General features: G+C 41.2%; 1 protein-coding gene across 1 annotated transcript in view; it reads left to right on the top strand.

Moving 5' to 3' along the window:
* Positions 1 to 14,563, top strand: part of MAP1A (microtubule associated protein 1A) — a 769,586-nt gene that overhangs the window by 166,407 nt on the left and 588,616 nt on the right. The window lies entirely within an intron of this gene.

Raw genomic sequence — 14,563 nt, 5'->3', positions numbered from 1 at the left:
AACAAATCAACTGTATGTATAATGAAACTATTAAAAAGAGGAAGAGAAGAAGAAAAAAAAAGGTGCAATGGTTACACCGCATTTGAAAATCAAGAAAGTACTGAGAGAAAGAGAAAGATTTTGAGGTAAGTGGAAGTGCAAATAGATGATATAGAACGACAAAGAGAGTAAAAAAGAGATAGCAAAGAGGGAGAGTGACATAGAAGACAAAAAGAATGAATGAGATAACAGACTTACATATACTCCAAAACATACGAGGGGTGGAAGGGTGTGAGGCCACACGGAACAATGACATGTCCAAGACCCATGTGGGGAGGCGGGAGAGGAGAACAGTACCAACGAACTTTAAAACACGAGGGAAGGAAAAACACGCGAAAAACAGCCTGTGAGGAGAAAAAAGAGATTAAGTATATAATTAGAACAATAAGAGTAAATGTTTTACTATGTTTACAAATGAATGATGAATAATCTGAATCAAAAACAAAGTGAAAACTAATGAAAGACGTAGAACCATAACAATAGGTAAAGCAGTCTACTTGGAGCTCGATGGAGATGTAGTATCCATTGAGGCAGCGTGGTAAGAATACAGGAAACTCTTTAGTCTTATTGGGTCCTCATAGGTATCAGTTTTGTTATTGATGGTCACTTTAAATAAACAAGGATGGAACAGACCGAATTATGCACCTATTGAACGTAATTGTGGCCTTAGCGCTTAGAACTCCTTACGACGGTCAGCAGTTGGTTTAGCATAATCTTGATAAAAAAATAAGATGTTTCCTGACCAGGTGATGCGTTTCATTGCTCTAGCTGCAGACAAGCTTTTTAACAAGTCAGTGTATTCAAGAAGTTAGAGAATCACTCCCCTTGGTTTTCTTGTTGAGGAGGACGATGATAAATTTACCAGTGGATCTAATCGATGAGCTCTCTGAATATTTAGAACAGTACTGTCTGGTAGCTGAAGAAGTTTTGGGATAAAAGATTTGAAAAAAGCGATTGAATCAGAACATTCTTCTCCTTGAGGTAGGCCATATAGGCGAAGATTATTTCTCCTATTTCTGTTTTCCTAATTTTCCAGTTGCCTGGGCAGGATCGATACTTGGGTACAAAGAAAGTCCACTTTGGAAGTGGAAGAATTTAAGGAAACAACATTCTGTTCCAATGTAGTGACACGACTCTCCACAGTTGACCACTTATGATTTATGACTGGCAGTGTTCTTTGAAGTGGTTTAAAGTGGGTTTCTTTTGGCTTCACAGGGTTTCCCACATCTCATCCTTCAATTTGTCGGCTGTGCATGGCAGGAATGTCGCGCTTGGTCTGTCTCCGCTCCCGATGCTCCAAGAGAGCTATGGAACCACGCCCCCAACAATCAGGACGCTAGCCACGCCCCCAACAATCAGAAGTTTTAAGTGAATGTTTTCTTTTTGGTAAAACAGAACAGCACCAGATCAAGATTCCCTCCCTTACAGAGAAGTCACAGTGAAGTAGTGCAGGCTTCTCTCCCTCTAGAGCATATAGAACTTCACAGTAGCAGTGCAAACTTCCTTCACTCACCAGACAGCAACAAATAGGACAAGTAGGTGTTCAAACTTTCCCTTCCTCACCAAAAAGTTACTACATGTCAGCAGCAAAACACATTTTGCTCTCTCACAGAAGGCATCTACAATGCATGGTTCACTGCAGAAGAGATCTCACACAGCAGGAGTAGTGCAAGCTTCCACTGATTGCAGCAAATGTCCAGCTCAGACATCTGCTTCCTGAAGGTTACATATGAAGCAGGTGATTATAGTACTGAGGTGAGCATGTGTTTGGATGAATGAGTGGAGAAGTGTGGCTCAATGGTTAGAGCGGCAGACCCTGATGCAGAGGTCTGGCCCGGGACCAGGATTCAATCCCCGCCTTGGTGGCTCTTGGAATCAACCTGATAATTCTCGCCTCGGTGCCTAGTCTAATCATGGGTCCCACTCTGTGACTCTGGGCAATAGCTTGCTTAATCTCCACAAAGGCCCCAGCAGCGCTTGGATGCCTCGCTTCACCTGGGGGGTGCCCAGGAGTGGACATTTCACAGGAAAGCCAGGAAGGGTTCCACAGCAGTATGAATACAGCGCTACGAGACCTCAGGGTAGAAGTGCGCTATATAAATACAAACACATTTACATTTACATGAGTGAATGTGTGAGTGCTGCAGCCACTTCACATCATACAGACTGTGAGGTAGGTCACACTCCAAGTGTCTCCACCATGACCCAGGATCTCAAGGATGGCACATTTTAGGGATAGAAAAGCATTAGCACCTACAGGCTGGCTATATCCATACACAACAAAGACAAAAAAAATATTAATAAAAAAACTTTTTTCACTTGACACAAAATAATGAGACGTAGAGGAGCAAAGTGCTTTGTGTACCCAGTACTCACTTAAAAAAGAGAGTAAATATTATGTGTATGAAAAACATATAAGGTGGGTGTATACGTGTATACAAGTAACACACAGCTTAGAACTCTTTGTTCTTGGTTTTGGGTTCCAAGGTTCTATTTGCCCGGAATCGAAGACATCAAATTCCTAAGTCTGTGTAGTGTTTGTGGATGTCATTTCAACTTCATTTGGAATTTCATCGGGACGGACAAGATGATGGACATCTGTGGTAGGTTGAGTGATCATGTACTCGAAGAGGTAGTCTCAATGGAAGCCATGATGGTATATACTGTCTCAATAAAGGACGACACCAAGGTGAGAACAACACATTTGGAAAACATACTCACTCAGCAGGTAATAGGAGGATGACCCAATAAGTGAAGTGCTTTGTGAGAAGTGACACGGGCCAGTGGCAGCAAGGACAGACTAATGGAGGTTGAGCCGCTCCTGTTCTCTAGCGAGCGGTGTTTCAGCTCCTGCATGTTGTGTTGGACCCCAGTGCTCTGGCACATACACCAGTGCACTCTTCCCCACAGCAGCCGACATTCTCACAGGGGGTATTCAGAAGAAATATTGAAACCAAAATATTGTCATACCAAAATATCATGTCTAAAATATTGTGACATGGAAATATCATCTGCAAGAATATCACTGTCAAGAATGTCAATTTTAAGGTAAGTAATAACGATTTTGCAAATATTGAAATTATTAATACCATTTACAAAAATATAGTTGTTTATAATATTGTATTATTGTTATGTATTTTAGTATATATTTTAAATCTATGTTATGAAGGTTTTGTATAATTATTGTTTATGTTTTTTAATATAGTTGCTAAATTTTTAGTAGTTACTTATTAATTTAGTTTAATAAACGTTTGTGATTTTTCACACGGTAGCGGATTGTGGGGTTTACAGGGGTACAGGGTAGGAAGTAAATTAATTATAATTCATTATTTACTTATAGTAATTATTTAATTGATAATTAATGATTGTTATTGTGCAATAAAACAATTTTTACATTAAATTGTAGGTGTGGGTTGTGGGTTTTGTGGGGGTATAGGGTGGGAAGTACATTAATTATAATGAATTCATAATTATTTTTTGATTAATATTTATTACTTTATTGATAAATATCTACATTATTTGTGTAAGTAGTTTTTCTTTCAAAGAAAAGTTTCAGGTGCGGGTTGTGGGTTTTGTAGGGGCATAGAGCGTGAAGTAAATTAATTATAATTAATACACATTTATTTTTAAACTAATATTAATTAGGTAATTGATAATTAATTAATTGTGTAATTAATTTTTTTCAAAGTTAAGTTTTAGGTGCATGTTATAGGTTTTGTAGGGGTATAGAGGTTGCTCCGACTGGAGCGGGGATAGTAAATTTTACCTCTGCACAATTTAACACTTTCCCTACTGTTGCATATACTGGAGTCGGAATATCACATTTTACTTCTCCATAATCCAACACTTTCACTACTGTTGCACTGACTGGAGTGGAAATAGTCAATTTTACCCCTTCACAATCCAACACTTTCCCTACTGTTCATTGACTGGAGTGGGAATAGTAAATGTCATCCCTCCGCAATCCAACAGTTTCCTTATTGTTGAATAGACTGGAGTGGGAATAACAAGTTTTACCCCTTCGCAATCCAACACTTTCCCTTCTGTTTCACTGTCTGGAGTGGAAATAGTACATTTTACCCCTCCTCAATCTAACACTTTCACTATGGTTGCACTGACGAGTGGGAATAGTACATTTTTCTCCCCCGCAATTTAGCACATTTCCTACTGTTGCACTGTGTGCATTGCAAATAGTTAAATTTACCCCTCATGAGTCCAACAATATCCTTACTCTTGATCTGACTGGAGTGGGAATAAAACATTTTACTACTCCACAATTAAACATTTTCCATCATGTTGCAGTGACTGGAGTGGGAATAGTATATTTTACCCCTCTGCACTCAAACACGTTCCTACTGTTGTAAAAATTGTAGTGGGAATAGTATATGTATTATTTACAGAATTTTATAGTTTACTTTGCTTTACTTAAAAATAAATTATGTTTTTGTGTATGTAAAAATATAATGTTCATAATGGTGAATATTTTTTATATTTAATATTTTTTTAATACATTCTATTTTTTTATTGTTGTTTAGTTTTTTAATTGTTTAAACAAAAGCAAAGGTGCACCACCAAAGACCCAGACAAAGAATTTTTATATCCGTGTCCACAAATATATGCTTCATAAATCTTCTTTTATTTTCATACAGGATTAAAACACGATCAGGACGATAAAAAAAAAAAACAGCCGCCCCGTTTCGGCCCTACCAAAGGACTTCTTCAGGGCACAGTAAGTCTGTACGTTAAGCAAGACGATGAATGGTCCAGAGAAAGGGAGTAACCAGGAATACGGTATACTCCCGTCAGCTTATCTATTTTCTGGAGCAGACAGAGAGCTCTTCACATTTGTTGAGTGAAGAAAATGGTCCAATCAACTGAATAAATTGGTGCCAGATGTACCACCGGCTGATTCTGGCCGGTTACGGTTTTGCTTGCCACCCACATTGGTTCCTCCCAAATTCGCTTTGGACCATGGATTATTTTATCCTGGAGTGACTATGTAAAGATTTACCTCATTTGATAGACAAGGCGCTGACTATACGCAATATAAAACTAAATTGAAGCACTTTGGGTCTTTGGTGGTGCACCTTTGCTTTTGTTTCAACTGTGATATTCCTGTATTGGAATTGTATTGTGACAGTGGACGTTTTACAGTGTGCACACGAATTACTGGGTAGTTCCAGAGTATACATATAGATCATAGGGATAGCGGATCAGGTGCTGTGGCATACAGGGTTCCACTGTCTAGCTTTATTTTTTCTATACTTTTTTAATTGTAATTAACTTGATATGTTTTGAAATTTTATTTTGTCATTGGGTGTACATATATATATATCTATATATATCTATATCTATCTATCTATCTATCTATCTATCTATCTATCTATCTATCTATCTATCTATCTATAGACAGATAGATAGATAGATAGATAGATAGATAGATAGATAGATAGATAGATAGATAGATAGATAGATAGATAGATAGATAGATATAGATATATATGCACACAAATGTCTCTGTATGTGGGAGCCCCCAACCCTGCAGGGCATCCTCGGCGAACCACGGGAACAGAGCATCCCGCTGTATTGCCATCAACAAGAAAAAGAATTGCAGAAGCACAGCTTCAGTAGGAGACTTTTTATTGTATCTTAGGGCGGCAACACGCGTGAGGATCTGCCACATTTCGACCTTATTAGCCTTAATCATAGATAAATATTTGCTGCTGTGGCATCACATGGGTTGCAATCCAATTCCTCTCTTGCCCACAATGCACCACAAGGTAAGTGTCAATACAAGCAAAGTGCATCAGTATTCCAATCTTGCATAAAGTTCTCAAAGTGCTGCTGAATATTGGTGTGGCTGCTATTCCTTACTTTAAAAATTAAGTCGTTTATTCAGTCCGCAAGAGGTGGTCATAATTCCCTCTTGTCTCCCTTGCTCGCCTCCTTGTTTGGTCGAGTGACTCTGAGGAAAATCCTTAGGTACGAGCGGGTCATGCTCTCAGGTTCAAATCCACACAAATTTCTCTGTACGCACAAGCCTCCAACACTGCAGTACAGCCTCGGCGAGCCACAGGAATGGAGCGTCCCCCGGCATTGCCATCAACAATAAAAAGAATTGCCGAAGCACAGCTTGAGTAGGAGACTTTTTATTGTATCGCAGGGCAGCAACACTCGGGAGGACCTGACGCGTTTCGGCCTTATTAACCTTAATCATAGAGAATTATTTACATCTGTGGGGTCACATGAGTTGTAATCCAAAATCATCCCCACCCATGTGAACCCACAGCTACGAATATTTATCCTGCCCAAGCACAGTGCTGAAACCACCACAGAAAGTTCTCCCTTTCACTGCTGGCGACTGGTGGGCCAGTGTGAACACCTAACCTACTGGCTTTGCTAAAGTTTTTTTGAATTGATTTCACCTCACGTAGCTTCAGCTTATGGGGCATATTATCAAGAACAGCGTTAAAAATTATCGCTGGTTTAGCGGCAGAAAACTGCCGCTAAAGCAGCGATAATGGGCTTGATAACAGGCCCTGGAGAATTCCAATAGAAGTCCATGTTCTGGTGTTAATCTGGACTTCTTTTGGAATTCTCCAGGGCATATTATCAAGCCCATTATTGTCGCTTTAGCAGCAGTTTTCTGCAGCTAAAACTGCAAAAGTTTTAAAGCTGTTCTTGATAATATGCCTCCAAGTCTTTTATTCTTGTCCTGCCCACTTTAAACAAAGCACTGGATTTTTTTGTAAAAAAAATGTAGCAACGTATGCAGGACTCTTCAAGAAAAGACTCTTGAAACATAATCACATATTTTCTATCTCACAACTGTATGTTCTAGTCGGTAAATGGCTAGTTATAGTCGTAATCATTATTCTGTGGTAAATAAAGTGTGCTTTACAACGTACTTTCAGATAGCAATGATAACATGATGAGTGTTAAGAGGTCCACTTAATATCTGTGATACCCGATTGATCCTCTGAAATAAATAACTGTAGTTCTTGCTGTTGTGCACAGTTTGACATGAAAGGCCATCCATAGCACGGTCTGAGGTTTAGGGGCACATTTTGACACTGACCCTCTCATAGGGGTTTAGCGGCCTTATGTGCATTCGCTGTCTTACGTGCACCTGCTCGCGAGGCAGATACACTAAAGGCAGAGATAAATGCTGAGTGGGCTGGGATGTGGAAGCAGACTGCTTAACATTCCTTTTTGTGCTGCACAATGAAACCCCCACTACGGTGTGTTTGTCATTACACTTGAGGAATCATTGCAGGTCTTGGCTACTTACAGTTTTAGCTGTCTAAAGGCAGACCTATGGTTGTCAGTTGTCTTCTACTTATTCGTGTTGTGTCCTGCCTAGGAGCACTTTGGTCTCACAGTGTACTGACTGGATGAGTTGTATCCTTCCACTACATTCCCGAGGGGACTCTCTTTGGGTGTTTTTTATGTTCATGTTAAATTTAATAGGCTTACTTTATTGATTGCTAAATGGGGTGACAAGGGCAGTAGACCTCTATACTAAACAAAGCCTGCAGACTTAACCGTTCTGATTTTGTAAAACCTTGTGTTTTCCAACCGGCCTACATAGGACCACTGCTGTTTTTTTTACTGTTAAAGCCTGCTTGTACACAAGTTGTCACATGGTAGCTCACAGATGATAGGTGATTTGCACTCTGGGTAATCCGCAATGGTCCGGTAGGAAGGTTTCTAATTTGTAATTCGACTTGAAAATCTTTGTAAATATTCTTCATTTTGATTATAGTATTTGTGTGTGCATTGAAGAACTATTCTAACAACAAAAAAACACTGTTTGGACATTGATTTATTGAGTATTAATGTTGTTCGTTGCTTGTTTATGGGTTTCTAGACCACAGCACCTCCCTGAGTCGGCCTTGGGCTGCCCTACCTGGGTACACTTGGAGACAAGTGCTACTAGGCAGACTGAGTACCTTGTTTGAGGGTGTGGGGTATAATAGAGAAGGAGTGTTACATGGCAGACTCCTTGATAAATGCCATAAGAAGAGGTTTTGCATTGTGAACCTTCTGACAAATGCAACAGCAAGGAATGTTGTATTGTGAACACTCTGACAAATGGAATCAGAAGAGGTTTAGCACAGATACCTATTTCTATATCTGCCCAGAGTAAATGGGATGGCCCCACAAGTTTTGTTCAAGTCAGAGTATACTTTAGGGTTGCCTAAAATGTTTGAGGATTCTGCCTACATAGACACCACATGGGCATGTTTATGTTCATGTAAATGTAGTAGTATTTGTATAGCGCACCGAATCGACCCCCAAAGGGGTATCTCAGGGGCTTGTACGCATACCACTGTGGAACCCTTCCTGGCTTTTCCCTGTGAGGCGTCCACTCCTGGGCACCCCCAAGGTGAAGCCAGGCATCCTAGCGTTGTTGGGGCTGTTGGGGAGATTAAGCAAGCTATTGCCCAGAGTTGCAGAGTGGGACCCATGATTAGAATAGGCACCGAGGCGAGAATGATCAGGTCCGCGGAAATTGAGCCCAAGACCCGCCGAGTCGGGTATTGAACCCTGGTCCCGGGCCAGACCTCTGCATCAGGGTCTGCCGCTCTAACCATGGAGCCACACTTCTCCACTTCTTGGTGAAAGCAATGCTCCTACTTTATTTATTTTGAATGGGGTGGCAAAGGCAATCGGCCTCCCCTTTTACATTGTGGATGACTTGACAAAACCTGCAGGCCTAACTTTGCTGATCGTGAAATTAATCAATTTTGCAATAGCCCCATAAAGAGGCAATTCTGTTTTTATGGATAGAGCCTGTTGGTGTGCACATTGTCACGTGGTACTACACAGACAATTAGACCAGGCTAGATGTGCTGTGTAAGCTGGGGTAGTAGTCACCTGTGATATTTCTTTGGGGTATGTGATTATCACCCTTGCAATTGTGTAGATTCCTTTAAGAGGGGGTTTCAGTTTGCAACTCTACTTGAAATTGTTTACATATATATGATCTTGTGCATACTATATAGTTGTGTGTTCATTACTGTAATTTTTCTTTTTAAAGAAGCATTGTCTGGGGGGCGTGGCTTGCGCGCCGCTGTAGCATGGCGTGTCGCGCTTGAGCTCCGGGGAGAGTTGGTCCCGTAGAGCGTTTCTTTCCGCTTCTTCGTGCCCTTTCGACCTGCAACTTCACTCACCAGCGGCGGAACATGCAGTGACCTTCACGACATTGTTTTTACCGCGTTCGCAGCCACCGGGGAGATGTTTCCTGATTTATCCCTCACAGGCGCTCGCATTCCTGAAGTGCGACCGCCATTTTGTCGCGCATGACGTTCCTGTCATCGGTCTTCTGAGGCGCCGCCACGGATACAAACTTGCGGTATTCAGCGCTCGGCTGAGGGTTTCTACACGCGATGGCTGAAATGGTAACATTTATGCTTTCCCTTTCATGTTACTTTCTTGCTTCTTGGCTGGTTTTTTGAGCTGCTCGCTTCTATTTTTTTCTCTCACATTCTTCATGGAGGTGTCCGCTTTGTTTTATTGAGGAGATTTCCTACGCAACTTTGCTCATACTTTACAGCTACTCTTCCTTTGCGTGTTTTGAGCGTAAACTGCCACTGTTTGACACTGAGTCTACATATTTTGCGCACCTGTGGTGTTCCAGCCTATTCCAGTGTTCTCTCTCAGGCTCTTACTACGTCACCTGTCAGTATGAGTCGCTCAATGAACAGCAAAGACTCCAAAGACCTGGGCGCATCTTTAAAAAGACTTAAGTCAGTCTCTCCGACGCCTGAATCTCCTCAGGCAGACAATGCTTCCACATTGGACACCATTTTGGCGCGCCTGAATGAAGTTCATGACATTGCGCAGTCAACAAAAACTAACACTGACTTATTGCAAGTTGAAGTAGCTGCTATCCGAAATGACTTTAAGGCCCTTTCTCTTCGTGTGTCAGCGACTGAAACACGAATAAGTTCTGCAGAGGATGGGATGCAAAAGCAATCTAGGTCCCTCTCTCAACTGGAGCGTTCTATGGTGGCGTTGCGCAGAGACCTCACGGAGCAGGAAGACCGTAACAGGAGATCCAATCTTCGTATTTTTGGCCTGCCGGAGGATTCAGAGAAATCTTCCTCCTCTATGATTGAGTTCCTATCTCATTGGATTCCGGATACACTCCAGCTATCTTTTCACAGAGATTTTGAGATTGAAAGAGCACACCGTGTTCCAACGTTTCGTTCCAAGGCAGCCACCCAGCCAAGAGCAATCATTTTTAAGCCCTTACGACATCAACACACTGAGCTGATTCTGTCTCATATGCGCAAGATTAAACAACTCATCTGGGAGGGTCATCGCATTTCCATTTCTCAAGACTTTGCCAGAGACACAGTCATAAGACGGAAAGGCTTCTTGAACCTTCGGAAACGTCTCACCGAGTTGGGCATTCCTTTTTCCTTTTCAGGTCCATCCAAGTTTCGCATCACTTATAAAGGACGTCCCAGGATCTTCGATGAACCGGCAGACTTGACAACGTTCTTAGACAACCAGGAGGAGATAGAGATGGAGATTCAAAGAGCAACGACACAGGCTCCGGGGGCCTCAGGGACCTGATTTGTTTTTCTCTCTACTTGTGGTTGTGCTGTTTTTCAAGATGAATTCCTCTTCTTTCTTTCTAGTGGTGTTTACACGCTAATTTACTCCTCTGCTATTGTATGCTCTTTCTTTTCTTTCTCTTCTCCATACTACTCTTGATTCTCTTCTTCCTTCTCAATTTCGTCCTCTCAGCCTCCTTTTCTGTTCTATCCTTTACATGGTACTTGCCTTGTTATAGTTCTTGGGTACAGATTTCTTGGTGGTAATTAATATACTATTTCTTTTTTCACTGGCACTTTTCTTTTTCTCATCTTCACCTTATGCTAGATATCGTTCTAGTTTGGCGGTGTAGAATTCTCCTTATGGTCTTTGCTCCTTTTCCTCTTCTATCTCTGTCTCTGCCTTGTCTCTACATGCTCCTCTCTGACACTTATCTTTTTTCCTTCTACGATTCCACTTTATAGTATAGTTCTATAATTGTTGTTATTATTATTATGTGATTTCGCTGCATATTCGTTACTATATTTAGAAATGTTACATATTGTTTAGGCTCTTTATTGCATAATTAAGTTTCTTTTTGCATTTTTTATTCAATTGTTCTTCATTATATGATCTTGTTCATGTTATGATATTGCTACTCTACCCTGAAGTGTATGATTCCTCTTATAACGTCTCAGCTCCTCATTTTCAAATGATATGTGTACTGAGTTCTGCTGTTTCTCCTATTGTATTATTTATTTTCATGACATTTTTTTCTTTTCTAATATTGGGCTGTTTCTCCTTCCCAATTTTTGCTCTAATACGGGCCCCCTACTCGCCCTTTCCACGTTCTCCCTTGCATGATATGGGTCTCTTTTAGACCTCCCCCTCTGCCTCCTCTCTTTTTCTCTTCTTGTCTTTCTTCTCTTCTGCCCTTTCTTCTTTCCTGGTTTTCCCACATGGTCGCTCCCGTAACATCGATTTTGCTTAATAACTGGTCCACTGTTTGTGTGTACTCCGTTCTTTCTCTGTCTTCAATGCTGTCTCCGTTTGTATCCTTCTTTGTTCCATGCCAGGTTTAAATGTATTATCCCTTAATGTTAAGGGATTAAATCATCCAGTGAAACGTTCTAAAATCCTGGATTACTGTAAGTCTCTCTCGGCAGACTTAGTCCTCTTTCAAGAATCTAAAATTACCAGTAGAGAAGCCTTATTTTTAAAGAAAGAATGGGTGTCGGATGTGTCTTGTTCTGATGCTTCTGGTAAACGCAATGGTGTGCTTATGTTAGTCTCGAGGAATTCAGGATTATCAATCATTTCATCTGAGCATGATTCTGAGGGTCGCTGGCTTCTATCTAAATTGTCAGATGGACAGCATGACTTGTTTGTTATGAATATATATGCCCCGAATGTTGATAATCCAGCCTTTTGGAAATCCATTTCCAAAAAATTGCATGACACCCCTCATGCTGGCAATCTCATTGTTGGTGGAGATTTTAACTTACCAATGGATCCTTTATTAGATAGGAACTCTGCATTCCAGTTTCGTCCGCCTAAAGCACATAAACAGATGATTAACATGTGTTCCACTGCTCAATTGCATGATATTTGGCGTCTCCATAATCCCACTGGCAGTGACTTTTCTTTCTTTTCTTCCCCTCATTCCTCATTCTCTCGTATTGATTATCTCCTGGTTCACTCCTCTCTTGTCTCTGCTTCTGCCTCTCCGCTGATTCATCCCATTGTCATTTCTGATCATGCCGCGGTCACTTTTACGCTTACGTCCTTTGCGCCGAAACCGCGTGGTCGTTCTTGGAGACTTAATACGGAAGTGTTACATGACTCGGCCCAGGTGGATAAATTCTCCACGGAAATAAACACTTTTTTCCGTGAAAATGAGGACTCTGTAGCTTCTCCAATAACTTTATGGGACTCTTTTAAGTGTACTTTTCGGGGCCAAGTTATAGCGTGCATGTCCAAACGTAATTTGGCGATTAAGGGGGAACTTACTGACTTATCTTCTACCATCAAAACTCTGGAGGCCTCCTTTAGACATACCAAAGATCCGACTATTCTACAACAAATTAAGCTCCTAAAATACAAATATAACACTATTGTCACTAAAAGAGCTCATATTGGTTTCCAGGCGCAAAAGTCCAAGAAGTTACTTTTAAAGAATCGCGCTGGGAAACTCTTGGCTGCCACATTAAAATTCCAAGATTCTTCCTATAAGTCCTCCCAGATTTCTTCTATCAAAGATCACACTGGCTCTACTAAATTCCAAACTGAGGAAATTCTTGAAGTCTTTCGCGATTTCTATAACAAATTATACACCCCTTCTAACCAAGCTTCTTTTGACAAGTGCCAAGACTTTTTAAAATCAATTCCGATTCAATCAATCTCAGAAGGAGATCGATCTACTCTGAATGCGCCTATCTCACCGGAGGAAATAGCGGCTGCTATCAAGGCCACCCGCTCGGGGAAAGCTCCTGGTCCAGACGGATACCCGATCTTATTTTATAAAACCTTTCTTCCGCTACTTGTTCCTAAGCTACAAGCTGTCTTTGACACCTTTGTTCGGAATGGTTCTGTTTCTGGTACAGCTGCCGATGCCACGATAGTAGTGATCCCGAAAGAAGGTAAGGATCATTCAGATCCTAAGAACTTCCGCCCTATTTCGCTTCTTAATATGGAAGCGAAGATTTTTGCTAAAATCTTGGCTAAACGTCTAGAATCTTTTATTCCTAATCTAGTCCACCCCTCCCAAACTGGATTTGTTAAGGGTAGACTGGCAAGAGACAATATCCGCACTTTCTGTCATATTATTGGAGCGGCTAAGCGATCCCAACTACCTGCCGCGGCCTTGGCCCTCGATGCGGAAAAGGCCTTCGATAAGGTCTCTTGGCCTTTCCTTCGAGCTGTCTTATGTGCACATAACCTCGGAGACTCTTTTATTAACATGGTAATGTCTTTATACTCCCAACCTAAAGCTAATATTAGGGTTAATGGTGCTACATCCTCTTCCTTTAATCTCTGCCAGGGTACGAGACAAGGATGTCCCTTATCCCCTCTTTTGTTTTTGTTATCTATTGATCCTCTCCTTCGGCTGATTGATTTGCATCCTGATATCAAAGGATTTTCTTTTGGTACTCATTGTCTTAAAACCGCTGCCTACGCTGACGATGTTCTCATCTTCTCGGACGATATAGCGTTGGCCATCCCTGCTATCTCTGACACCATTTCTTTGTTCTCTAAAGTATCCGGATACACTCTAAACAGAGATAAGACAGAAATGTTCCCTTTAAATGCCTACTGTTTTCCTGCTCATATGGGTTCGGCTGGCTTTAAGTGGCAATCTACCCATCTCAAATATCTAGGCATCTATTTTTGTTCCACGCTACATACCACGGTTGCCTACAATGAATCTCAAACTCTTACTAAGGTTCGTCGTCTTCTGGATACATGGTCTCCGAAACATATTTCGTGGTGGGGTCGACTACAAACCCTAAAAATGATGATCACGCCGATTATTAATTTTGTCTCATCTATGATTCCGATGAAATTATCCGACTCTTTTTTTCGGGAAATCGATGGTATCACCGCCAAATTTCTTTGGAATGGCAAACGCGCTCGATTAGCATATAAATATTTACGTAGACCCTGTGATATGGGAGGTTGTAATTTCCCAGACTGGGAAAAATACCAGACGGCTTTCTTGGCCTCTCAGGGGGCCTTATGGTTTTCTCCCCCATCCCATCATATTCCTTTATGGCTACTCATAGAACAGGACTTAGTTGCACCTCTACCACTTGCCTCTCTCTGTACTACTTCCACTTTGCACATTCTGTTTTCCCGCTCTATAATTATTGATACAATTACCGCAATTAAGAAAGTGGACAGGAAGCTAGCATTTCCTCTGCATAAAACTAGATGGTCTTCCATTTGGCGTAATTCCAAAATCAAAATTAATATCACT

This window comes from Lissotriton vulgaris, chromosome 2_1 (genome assembly GCF_964263255.1).
Source record: "Lissotriton vulgaris chromosome 2_1, aLisVul1.2, whole genome shotgun sequence".
NCBI classification, from domain to species: Eukaryota; Metazoa; Chordata; class Amphibia; order Caudata; family Salamandridae; genus Lissotriton; species Lissotriton vulgaris.
The sequence above is the reverse complement of the archived record's forward strand: the minus strand, read 5'-3'. Positions and strand labels throughout refer to the sequence as shown.